This window comes from Ascaphus truei, chromosome 1 (genome assembly GCF_040206685.1).
Source record: "Ascaphus truei isolate aAscTru1 chromosome 1, aAscTru1.hap1, whole genome shotgun sequence".
NCBI lineage: Eukaryota > Metazoa > Chordata > Amphibia > Anura > Ascaphidae > Ascaphus > Ascaphus truei.
This window is the reverse complement of record NC_134483.1, coordinates 370,632,524-370,645,040: the sequence shown is the minus strand read 5'-3', so window position 1 is coordinate 370,645,040 and position 12,517 is coordinate 370,632,524. Positions and strand designations below refer to the sequence as shown.

At 53.4% G+C, this 12,517-nt stretch overlaps 1 protein-coding gene and 1 long non-coding RNA gene across 22 annotated transcripts in view; one reads left to right on the top strand and one right to left on the bottom strand.

The window, feature by feature from the left end:
• SORBS2 (sorbin and SH3 domain containing 2) overlaps positions 1–12,517 on the bottom strand; it is a 293,997-nt gene that overhangs the window by 74,798 nt on the left and 206,682 nt on the right. The gene's annotated exons all lie outside the window — the stretch shown is intronic.
• Positions 1–12,517, top strand: part of LOC142500815 (uncharacterized) — an 85,314-nt gene that overhangs the window by 54,457 nt on the left and 18,340 nt on the right. The window lies entirely within an intron of this gene.

Here is a 12,517-nt window from a genome sequence, read left to right as displayed (position 1 = left end):
GGGCGTGGGTGACTGAGCTTTGGGGAGTCCCCGTGGTGATGTACGAGGTTGCAGATAAAGCCTGCCTGGGGGTGGGCGTGGGTGACTGAGCTTTGGGGAGTCCCCGTGGTGATGTACGAGATTGCAGATAAAGCCAGCCTGGGGGTGGGCGTGGGTGACTGAGCTTTGGGGAGTCCCCATGGTGATGTACGAGATTGCAGATAAAGCCTGCCTGGGGGTGGGCGTGGGTGACTGAGCTTTGGGGAGTCCCCGTGGTGATGTACGAGATTGCAGATAAAGCCAGCATGGGGGTGGGCGTGGGTGACTGAGCTTTGGGGAGTCCCCGTGGTGATGTACGAGATTGCAGATAAAAGCCAGCCTGGGGGTGGGCGTGGGTGACTGAGCTTTGGGGAGTCCCCGTGGTGATGTACGAGATTGCAGATAAAGCCTGCCTGGGGGTGGGCGTGGGTGACTGAGCTTTGGGGAGTCCCCGTGGTGATGTACGAGGTTGCAGATAAAGCCTGCCTGGGGGTGGGCGTGGGTGACTGAGCTTTGGGGAGTCCCCGTGGTGATGTACGAGATTGCAGATAAAAGCCAGCCTGGGGGTGGGCGTGGGTGACTGAGCTTTTGGGCGTCCCCGTGGTGATGTACGAGATTGCAGATAAAGCCAGCCTGGGGGTGGGCGTGGGTGACTGAGCTTTGGGGAGTCCCCGTGGTGATGTACGAGATTGCAGATAAAAGCCTGCCTGGGGGTGGGCGTGGGTGACTGAGCTTTGGGGAGTCCCCGTGGTGATGTACGAGATTGCAGATAAAAGCCTGCCTGGGGGTGGGCGTGGGTGACTGAGCTTTGGGGAGTCCCCGTGGTGATGTACGAGGTTGCAGATAAAGCCTGCCTGGGGGTGGGCGTGGGTGACTGAGCTTTGGGGAGTCCCCGTGGTGATGTACGAGATTGCAGATAAAGCCAGCCTGGGGGTGGGCGTGGGTGACTGAGCTTTGGGGAGTCCCCGTGGTGATGTACGAGATTGCAGATAAAGCCTGCCTGGGGGTGGGCGTGGGTGACTGAGCTTTGGGGAGTCCCCGTGGTGATGTACGAGATTGCAGATAAAGCCAGCCTGGGGGTGGGCGTGGGTGACTGAGCTTTGGGGAGTCCCCGTGGTGATGTACGAGATTGCAGATAAAAGCCAGCCTGGGGGTGGGCGTGGGTGACTGAGCTTTGGGGAGTCCCCGTGGTGATGTACGAGATTGCAGATAAAGCCTGCCTGGGGGTGGGCGTGGGTGACTGAGCTTTGGGGAGTCCCCGTGGTGATGTACGAGGTTGCAGATAAAGCCTGCCTGGGGGTGGGCGTGGGTGACTGAGCTTTGGGGAGTCCCCGTGGTGATGTACGAGGTTGCAGATAAAGCCTGCCTGGGGGTGGGCGTGGGTGACTGAGCTTTGGGGAGTCCCCGTGGTGATGTACGAGGTTGCAGATAAAGCCTGCCTGGGGGTGGGCGTGGGTGACTGAGCTTTGGGGAGTCCCCGTGGTGATGTACGAGGTTGCAGATAAAGCCAGCCTGGGGGTGGGCGTGGGTGACTGAACTTTGGGGAGTCCCCGTGGTGATGTACGAGATTGCAGATAAAAGCCAGCCTGGGGGTGGGCGTGGGTGACTGAGCTTTGGGGTGTCCCCGTGGTGATGTACGAGATTGCAGATAAAGCCTGTCTGGGGGTGGGCGTGGGTGACTGAGCTTTGGGGAGTCCCCGTGGTGATGTACGAGATTGCAGATAAAGCCAGCCTGGGGGTGGGCGTGGGTGACTGAGCTTTGGGGAGTCCCCGTGGTGATGTACGAGATTGCAGATAAAGCCTGCCTGGGGGTGGGCGTGGGTGACTGAGCTTTGGGGAGTCCCCGTGGTGATGTACGAGATTGCAGATAAAGCCAGCCTGGGGGTGGGCGTGGGTGACTGAGCTTTGGGGAGTCCCCGTGGTGATGTACGAGATTGCAGATAAAAGCCAGCCTGGGGGTGGGCGTGGGTGACTGAGCTTTGGGGAGTCCCCGTGGTGATGTACGAGATTGCAGATAAAGCCTGCCTGGGGGTGGGCGTGGGTGACTGAGCTTTGGGGAGTCCCCGTGGTGATGTACGAGGTTGCAGATAAAGCCTGCCTGGGGGTGGGCGTGGGTGACTGAGCTTTGGGGAGTCCCCGTGGTGATGTACGAGATTGCAGATAAAGCCAGCCTGGGGGTGGGCGTGGGTGACTGAGCTTTGGGGAGTCCCCGTGGTGATGTACAAGATTGCAGATACAGCCAGCCTGGGGGTGGGCGTGGGTGACTGAGCTTTGGGGAGTCCCCGTGGTGATGTACGTGGTTGCAGATAAAGCCTGCCTGGGGGTGGGCGTGGGTGACTGAGCTTTGGGGCATCCCCGTGGTGATGTAAGAGATTGCAGATAAAGCCAGCCTGGGGGTGGGCGTGGGTGACTGAGCTTTGGGGCGTCCCCGTGGTGATGTACGTGGTTGCAGATAAAGCCAGCCTGGGGGTGGGCGTGGGTGACTGAGCTTTGGGGCGTCCCCGTGGTGATGTACGAGATTGCAGATAAAAGCCAGCCTGGGGGTGGGCGTGGGTGACTGAGCTTTTGGGCGTCCCCGTGGTGATGTACGAGATTGCAGATAAAGCCAGCCTGGGGGTGGGCGTGGGTGACTGAGCTTTGGGGAGTCCCCGTGGTGATGTACGAGATTGCAGATAAAAGCCTGCCTGGGGGTGGGCGTGGGTGACTGAGCTTTGGGGAGTCCCCGTGGTGATGTACGAGATTGCAGATAAAAGCCTGCCTGGGGGTGGGCGTGGGTGACTGAGCTTTGGGGAGTCCCCGTGGTGATGTACGAGGTTGCAGATAAAGCCTGCCTGGGGGTGGGCGTGGGTGACTGAGCTTTGGGGAGTCCCCGTGGTGATGTACGAGATTGCAGATAAAGCCAGCCTGGGGGTGGGCGTGGGTGACTGAGCTTTGGGGAGTCCCCGTGGTGATGTACGAGATTGCAGATAAAGCCTGCCTGGGGGTGGGCGTGGGTGACTGAGCTTTGGGGAGTCCCCGTGGTGATGTACGAGATTGCAGATAAAGCCAGCATGGGGGTGGGCGTGGGTGACTGAGCTTTGGGGAGTCCCCGTGGTGATGTACGAGATTGCAGATAAAAGCCAGCCTGGGGGTGGGCGTGGGTGACTGAGCTTTGGGGAGTCCCCGTGGTGATGTACGAGATTGCAGATAAAGCCTGCCTGGGGGTGGGCGTGGGTGACTGAGCTTTGGGGAGTCCCCGTGGTGATGTACGAGGTTGCAGATAAAGCCTGCCTGGGGGTGGGCGTGGGTGACTGAGCTTTGGGGAGTCCCCGTGGTGATGTACGAGATTGCAGATAAAAGCCAGCCTGGGGGTGGGCGTGGGTGACTGAGCTTTTGGGCGTCCCCGTGGTGATGTACGAGATTGCAGATAAAGCCAGCCTGGGGGTGGGCGTGGGTGACTGAGCTTTGGGGAGTCCCCGTGGTGATGTACGAGATTGCAGATAAAAGCCTGCCTGGGGGTGGGCGTGGGTGACTGAGCTTTGGGGAGTCCCCGTGGTGATGTACGAGATTGCAGATAAAAGCCTGCCTGGGGGTGGGCGTGGGTGACTGAGCTTTGGGGAGTCCCCGTGGTGATGTACGAGGTTGCAGATAAAGCCTGCCTGGGGGTGGGCGTGGGTGACTGAGCTTTGGGGAGTCCCCGTGGTGATGTACGAGATTGCAGATAAAGCCAGCCTGGGGGTGGGCGTGGGTGACTGAGCTTTGGGGAGTCCCCGTGGTGATGTACGAGATTGCAGATAAAGCCTGCCTGGGGGTGGGCGTGGGTGACTGAGCTTTGGGGAGTCCCCGTGGTGATGTACGAGATTGCAGATAAAGCCAGCCTGGGGGTGGGCGTGGGTGACTGAGCTTTGGGGAGTCCCCGTGGTGATGTACGAGATTGCAGATAAAAGCCAGCCTGGGGGTGGGCGTGGGTGACTGAGCTTTGGGGAGTCCCCGTGGTGATGTACGAGATTGCAGATAAAGCCTGCCTGGGGGTGGGCGTGGGTGACTGAGCTTTGGGGAGTCCCCGTGGTGATGTACGAGGTTGCAGATAAAGCCAGCCTGGGGGTGGGCGTGGGTGACTGAGCTTTGGGGAGTCCCCGTGGTGATGTACGAGATTGCAGATAAAAGCCAGCCTGGGGGTGGGCGTGGGTGACTGAGCTTTGGGGTGTCCCCGTGGTGATGTACGAGATTGCAGATAAAGCCTGCCTGGGGGTGGGCGTGGGTGACTGAGCTTTGGGGAGTCCCCGTGGTGATGTACGAGATTGCAGATAAAGCCAGCCTGGGGGTGGGCGTGGGTGACTGAGCTTTGGGGAGTCCCTGTGGTGATGTACGAGATTGCAGATAAAGCCTGCCTGGGGGTGGGCGTGGGTGACTGAGCTTTGGGGAGTCCCCGTGGTGATGTAAGAGATTGCAGATAAAGCCAGCCTGGGGGTGGGCGTGGGTGACTGAGCTTTGGGGAGTCCCCGTGGTGATGTACGAGGTTGCAGATAAAGCCTGCCTGGGGGTGGGCGTGGGTGACTGAGCTTTGGGGAGTCCCCGTGGTGATGTACGAGGTTGCAGATAAAGCCTGCCTGGGGGTGGGCGTGGGTGACTGAGCTTTGGGGCGTCCCCGTGGTGATGTACGAGGTTGCAGATAAAGCCTGCCTGGGGGTGGGCGTGGGTGACTGAGCTTTGGGGCGTCCCCGTGGTGATGTACGAGGTTGCAGATAAAGCCAGCCTGGGGGTGGGCGTGGGTGACTGAGCTTTGGAAGTCCCCGTGGTGATGTACGAGATTGCAGATAAAGCCTGCCTGGGGGTGGGCGTGGGTGACTGAGCTTTGGGGAGTCCCGGTGGTGATGTACGAGGTTGCAGATAAAGCCTGCCTGGGGGTGGGCGTGGGTGACTGAGCTTTGGGGAGTCCCCGTGGTGATGTAAGAGATTGCAGATAAAGCCAGCCTCGGGGTGGGCGTGGGTGACTGAGCTTTGGGGCATCCCCGTGGTGATGTAAGAGATTGCAGATAAAGCCAGCCTGGGGGTGGGCGTGGGTGACTGAGCTTTGGGGCGTCCCCGTGGTGATGTACGTGGTTGCAGATAAAGCCAGCCTGGGGGTGGGCGTGGGTGACTGAGCTTTGGGGCGTCCCCGTGGTGATGTACGAGATTGCAGATAAAAGCCAGCCTGGGGGTGGGCGTGGGTGACTGAGCTTTGGGGCGTCCCCGTGGTGATGTACGAGATTGCAGATAAAGCCAGCCTGGGGGTGGGCGTGGGTGACTGAGCTTTGGGGCGTCCCCGTGGTGATGTACGAGATTGCAGATAAAAGCCAGCCTGGGGGTGGGCGTGGGTGACTGAGCTTTGGGGAGTCCCCGTGGTGATGTACGAGATTGCAGATAAAAGCCAGCCTGGGGGTGGGCGTGGGTGACTGAGCTTTGGGGCGTCCCCGTGGTGATGTACGAGGTTGCAGATAAAGCCTGCCTGGGGGTGGGCGTGGGTGACTGAGCTTTGGGGAGTCCCCGTGGTGATGTACGAGATTGCAGATAAAGCCTGCCTGGGGGTGGGCGTGGGTGACTGAGCTTTGGGGAGTCCCCGTGGTGATGTACGAGATTGCAGATAAAAGCCTGCCTGGGGGTGGGCGTGGGTGACTGAGCTTTGGGGAGTCCCCGTGGTGATGTACGAGATTGCAGATAAAAGCCTGCCTGGGGGTGGGCGTGGGTGACTGAGCTTTGGGGAGTCCCCGTGGTGATGTACGAGGTTGCAGATAAAGCCTGCCTGGGGGTGGGCGTGGGTGACTGAGCTTTGGGGAGTCCCCGTGGTGATGTACGAGGTTGCAGATAAAGCCTGCCTGGGGGTGGGCGTGGGTGACTGAGCTTTGGGGAGTCCCCGTGGTGATGTACGAGATTGCAGATAAAGCCAGCCTGGGGGTGGGCGTGGGTGACTGAGCTTTGGTGAGTCCCCGTGGTGATGTACGAGATTGCAGATAAAGCCAGCCTGGGGGTGGGCGTGGGTGACTGAGCTTTGGGGAGTCCCCGTGGTGATGTACGAGATTGCAGATAAAGCCTGCCTGGGGGTGGGCGTGGGTGACTGAGCTTTGGGGAGTCCCCGTGGTGATGTACGAGATTGCAGATAAAGCCAGCCTGGGGGTGGGCGTGGGTGACTGAGCTTTGGGGAGTCCCCGTGGTGATGTACGAGATTGCAGATAAAGCCTGCCTGGGGGTGGGCGTGGGTGACTGAGCTTTGGGGAGTCCCCGTGGTGATGTACGAGGTTGCAGATAAAGCCTGCCTGGGGGTGGGCGTGGGTGACTGAGCTTTGGGGAGTCCCCGTGGTGATGTACGAGGTTGCAGATAAAGCCTGCCTGGGGGTGGGCGTGGGTGACTGAGCTTTGGGGAGTCCCCGTGGTGATGTACGAGATTGCAGATAAAGCCAGCCTGGGGGTGGGCGTGGGTGACTGAGCTTTGGTGAGTCCCCGTGGTGATGTACGAGATTGCAGATAAAGCCAGCCTGGGGGTGGGCGTGGGTGACTGAGCTTTGGGGAGTCCCCGTGGTGATGTACGAGATTGCAGATAAAGCCTGCCTGGGGGTGGGCGTGGGTGACTGAGCTTTGGGGAGTCCCCGTGGTGATGTACGAGATTGCAGATAAAGCCAGCCTGGGGGTGGGCGTGGGTGACTGAGCTTTGGGGAGTCCCCGTGGTGATGTACGAGATTGCAGATAAAGCCTGCCTGGGGGTGGGCGTGGGTGACTGAGCTTTGGGGCGTCCCCGTGGTGATGTACGAGGTTGCAGATAAAGCCAGCCTGGGGGTGGGTGTGGGTGACTGAGCTTTGGGGAGTCCCCGTGGTGATGTACGAGATTGCAGATAAAGCCAGCCTGGGGGTGGGCGTGGGTGACTGAGCTTTGGGGAGTCCCCGTGGTGATGTACGAGGTTGCAGATAAAGCCTGCCTGGGGGTGGGCGTGGGTGACTGAGCTTTGGGGCGTCCCCGTGGTGATGTACGAGGTTGCAGATAAAGCCTGCCTGGGGGTGGGCGTGGGTGACTGAGCTTTGGGGAGTCCCCGTGGTGATGTACGAGGTTGCAGATAAAGCCTGCCTGGGGGTGGGCGTGGGTGACTGAGCTTTGGGGCGTCCCCGTGGTGATGTACGAGGTTGCAGATAAAGCCTGCCTGGGGGTGGGCGTGGGTGACTGAGCTTTGGGGCGTCCCCGTGGTGATGTACGAGGTTGCAGATAAAGCCTGCCTGGGGGTGGGCGTGGGTGACTGAGCTTTGGGGAGTCCCCGTGGTGATGTAAGAGATTGCAGATAAAGCCAGCCTGGGGGTGGGCGTGGGTGACTGAGCTTTGGGGAGTCCCCGTGGTGATGTACGAGATTGCAGATAAAAGCCAGCCTGGGGGTGGGCGTGGGTGACTGAGCTTTGGGGCGTCCCCGTGGTGATGTACGAGATTGCAGATAAAAGCCTGCCTGGGGGTGGGCGTGGGTGACTGAGCTTTGGGGAGTCCCCGTGGTGATGTACGAGATTGCAGATAAAGCCTGCCTGGGGGTGGGCGTGGGTGACTGAGCTTTGGGGAGTCCCCGTGGTGATGTACGAGATTGCAGATAAAGCCAGCCTGGGGGTGGGCGTGGGTGACTGAGCTTTGGGGAGTCCCCGTGGTGATGTACGAGATTGCAGATAAAGCCTGCCTGGGGGTGGGCGTGGGTGACTGAGCTTTGGGGAGACCCCGTGGTGATGTACGAGGTTGCAGATAAAGCCTGCCTGGGGGTGGGCGTGGGTGACTGAGCTTTGGGGAGTCCCCGTGGTGATGTACGAGGTTGCAGATAAAGCCTGCCTGGGGGTGGGCGTGGGTGACTGAGCTTTGGGGAGTCCCCGTGGTGATGTACGAGATTGCAGATAAAAGCCAGCCTGGGACATTGAGAGAATCCTAGCAGCAGTTTCAGGAGGTGGTTAAAGATCGGTCTAGGACATTTGGTCACGGACATTTTGCCACAAGAAAGTCGCCGCTGTCATTTAGTCACCACTCATCTCGCTGCCGGGCCTTTCGCCGCCAAAGGTAAGCCTAAAATCCTCTAATCTTAACCCCTAATATTAACGCTACCCCTACCCTAAAAACCTTAACCCCTTACCCTAGAACCCCTTATCCTGAGCACTTAGCCTAAACTCCTTATTCTAAACCCCTTTCTCTAATCCCCTACCCCCTTACCCTAAACCCTAACCCTTTAACCCTTTACCGTAAACCCCTTTCTCTAATTCCTTACCCTAAAAACCTAAACCCTTACCCTAATTCCCTACCCTAAAAACCTAACCCTTTACCCTAAAACCCCTATCATTAACCCCCTACCCAAATCGCTAAAATCCCTTAAGTTATCTTATCTTATTACAGAAAGGGGCGGTCACAGCGAGATGGCGGCGACCATATGTCTGATTCTGGCCCTGTGAGGCAGGGGAGCCAGATTATGGTTGAGGCTTTGGCCTCTGCAGTGAGATAATGCATGGCTAAGAAAGTGGTGTAGGAAGAAGGGTTTTGGGGGTTTTAGAGCAAGGTAGTAACATCAGAGCAGGATGTGATTTATCTCCCGAAGGAATTCGGTAGACTTGAAACTTGGGCAGGTAAATGGCAGATGAGGTTTAATACAGATAAATGTAAGGTTATGCATTTGGGGGAAAAGAATAAACAAGCAACTTACAAATTAAATGGGGAAAAAATTAAGTGAATCCTTGATGGAGAAGGTTTTAGGAGTGCTTGTAAATAGCAGAATTAGCTATTGTGCCCAATGTCATGCAGTAGCTGCAAAGGCAAGTAAGTTCTTACCTTGCATTAAATGGGGTATGGATGGAAGGGAAGGAAGCATAATTATGCCAATGTATAAAGCATTAGCAAGACCACACGTTGAATATAGAGTACAGTTTTTGGCACCGCTCCATAAAAAAGATATTATGGAACTAGAAGACGTGCAGAGATGAGCCACCAAATGAATAAAGGGGATGAAAAATCTGATTTATGAGAGAAGAAAACTAGATTAGATTACATTAAAAAGAGGCATCTAAAATGGGAAATTATAACAATATACAAATATGTTCAGGGGCAATACAAGGAGTGGAAACCACAACGTTCCTAGACAACAATTTTTTTCATATATTAATGTAATGACAGCTTGAACAATAGTCTCTTAGATCATTTCACGACACTCCTAAGTACTAAGGAGACTCTATACGCTGCAATAAGAATAAAAGAATAAGAAACAATTGAGGGAAACTCAAGAAGATCTATAGCAGCCATAATCACTACTCTCTCTCCCCTACCCCCTACCTGAGTTTAAATTGAGTTTTGATACATGTATACCACTGTGATTGTAAATATTTTAGATATTACTTATTAAAAGTCATATTTTAATTGAATCTATCTCTATTTGAGGCACTTCACATTGTCTATACAAAGAATACCTGTGTGCACATAGCTAAAAGGTGATCTTATCCTGTCCTTCACGATATTCATGCTTTATTATACCCTTAGTGAAGCATCAGTCTATATCTACACAGATCTATCTTTGAACAGTTACACCTCTAGTAGTTGTATTTCAATACAAGGAGCATTCAAAATAACTATTCATCCTGAGGGCAGTACAAAGGACTCTGGGTCATCCCTTAAGGTTGAAGGAAAGGAGATTTCACCAGCAACAAAGGAAAGGGTTCTTTACAGTAAGGGCAGTTACTGCACCGACACACTTTATTCGAGCAAATACCCGGTATGTACCTGGCAGATACCTGGAATGCGCCGCTCCTCACCTCTGACAAGCCCCGTTGCATTTGCCTTCCCAGCCTGGGTTCATGCCTGGCTGATGGGCGGCTGATCTGTTAAATGATAATGATTAGGATTTAATAGGCTGCAATGCTTCGCGTGTCTACCAGATGGCATAAATTCATGAATTGTAATGCAGTATATATATATATACTGTGCAGTATTGCAGCTAGCAGGAATAAAATGCTTCAATCCCTGCTTGGAAAATACCTCAATGCACTCGGGCAGAAAACAGTCACAAACCTCAATACACCCGGGTATACCCGAATTCGTGGGACTAGCCAAGCTCGAATAAAGTGTGTCGCCAGTGTACAATGTGGAATTCATTACCCATGGAGACTGTGATGGCAGATACTATAGATATATCTTAAAAAAAGGTTGGAAATCTTTTCAGAAAGGAAAGGTGTACAGGGATATACCAAATAAGTAAACATGGGAAGGATGTTGATCCAGTGAGTAATCTGATTGCCATTATTGGAATGAATGAATGTTTTTTCACTTATGAGATATCATTGGATGATGTTTCACAGGGGGGGGGGGGGTTTGTTTACCTTTCTCTGGATCAATATACTGTAAGTACGGATATAGGATAAAGTATCTGTTGTCTAAATGTAACATAGGTTGAACTTGATGGACATGTCTTTTTTTTCAACCTCATCAACTATGTTACTTGGTAATTATATAGATGTAACCCTATTGATGTCTAGGAGACCGATTCTAAATCAGGAAGATTCACAGACAACCAATTTTAACACTTTGTGAACTAGGGTGTCTTCCAGCGTATGATCGCTTCAGTCTTATCTGCTGGAAACCTCAAGCTCCACTGCTATTTGCCCAACCTCTCCCTTCCTGACACAGAGGACAAAATAGCTGTTATCGACATCATCATCATTAGTGAGCCAATTAATAACGAGAATAAAGAAATCATGGACCCTTAGGCAAAGTGCGGCATGACGAAAAGACCCAGGCTCACCCCACCCCACCTTTTCCTCCTTCCCCCTCCCTCTCCTCTTAGTTCCTGGCGACATTGCAACACCTTCGTGGCCATGGACCCTCTGGCACTTCTGCATCATGTGACCTCTCTTCAGTGCGATCACGTGATGTTTAGTAGGTGTACAGACCCTAAAAAATGAGTAAGGGGTAATGGTGCATGTCATGAGGACCCCTGGGGTGGCACATATATTGACATACACAGAACGTCAATAGGGCACTGAAGGTCTTGAAAAAATACATTTTTATGTATTTATGGGGCTGATTGCTGCTCTAAAAGTATATAGCTTTAAGAGAACAAATCTTCCATTTATTCTGTTTGAGAACTCATTTTTTACTACAAATAATACTGAATGCACCTTTAAGTATTATTAAACCCTATACACACATTGCAATGTTTTCATGGGAACTAGCCAGATTTCAGCAGAACTGGAGCCATTTATATCCGTGTCTATGGGACAAACCTCTGCTCCCACGCCACTCACCTCCGCTTTCAAAATATTGAAACTCTTGGGAAATCTTTGGAATGTATGGCATGACTTATTTCTGCTTGGTGGCCTCGCTGTTTTTATACAGGGTTTTTATTCATCAATCAGAGTCGTAGTTTTAATGCAATGGCCGCAGCAAACATTTCTTGGCAACAAGCCTGGTTTATTCTTGACTTGTAAAAACAAGCCCCACCTGCTAGGGTAGCCTGTGCTGTACTTTTAATTATGGAGTTTCCCACATCAGCTGAAACGAGTACGTAACATTCCCCAGTGGTTGGGCATTTTATATCAAATCTATTTTTCTTGGACCGACTGTCAGACTTCACCTTAAAAAGAGTAAGAGATCCTACACCATGTTTAGTATTTTCATTTGGGGGAAAAAAGAAAAAGTGGGTCAGAGGCAGGGTGAGATCTGTGCCAATGAATCGATTGGGATGGATAGGGAAAGGGGGAAAAACAGGAGAGGCACATGAGATGTGTCTGCCAAACACAAATTACAGCTTGACCCCTATCTTCAATATACATACAAATATAATTATTCCTCCCCCCCACACCCCACCACCACTAAATAGATCAGAAGGGAGATGATGCTCTATGCTCTACCAGTTCCCATCAGTTATCACACACAAGCAATAGCATTCAAATTACCTGGTTTTGTGACCATAAAAATAGAATAATACTCCCCCTACCAAATATGTTAGATTAGTCTTAGCAGCACGGCAACCCACACCATACAACACACAGGACACGTGATGGGGACTCTGGTATACAGCAGTTCTTAGAACATGCACAATTGCATCCGTCCTCACTAAGTGGTGCCATTACATAACCCGCCTTCTCCCTTAGTCAAGTGTCTTCCTGCACTGGAAGGTGTCTTATGGTATATATAGCACTGCTGGGTAAACATGGACCTATATCTAACGGTAAGAGAAACGTGTTTTGGAAACAATAAATGCCGAGCTTTGCGGGAGACTCTGGCATTGTAGTGGTTAACCAGTTCCCAAACGCCCTGCATTAATATTAAGTGATAGTCCCCAAATGACTGTGCACACACATTGCTCAGCTGTTTGGGAGTTCGAGATCAGAAGGCAGGTTATTCTCTATGCTCTACCAGCTCCCGTCAGTTATCCCACACAACCAATAGCATTCAAATGACCTGGTTTTATCACCAGTACATTTCACGCAGAACAGTTAACGATTTTTGGCCAGCATGATGGAAAGAATCCACATCCCAGTGCCAGATCAT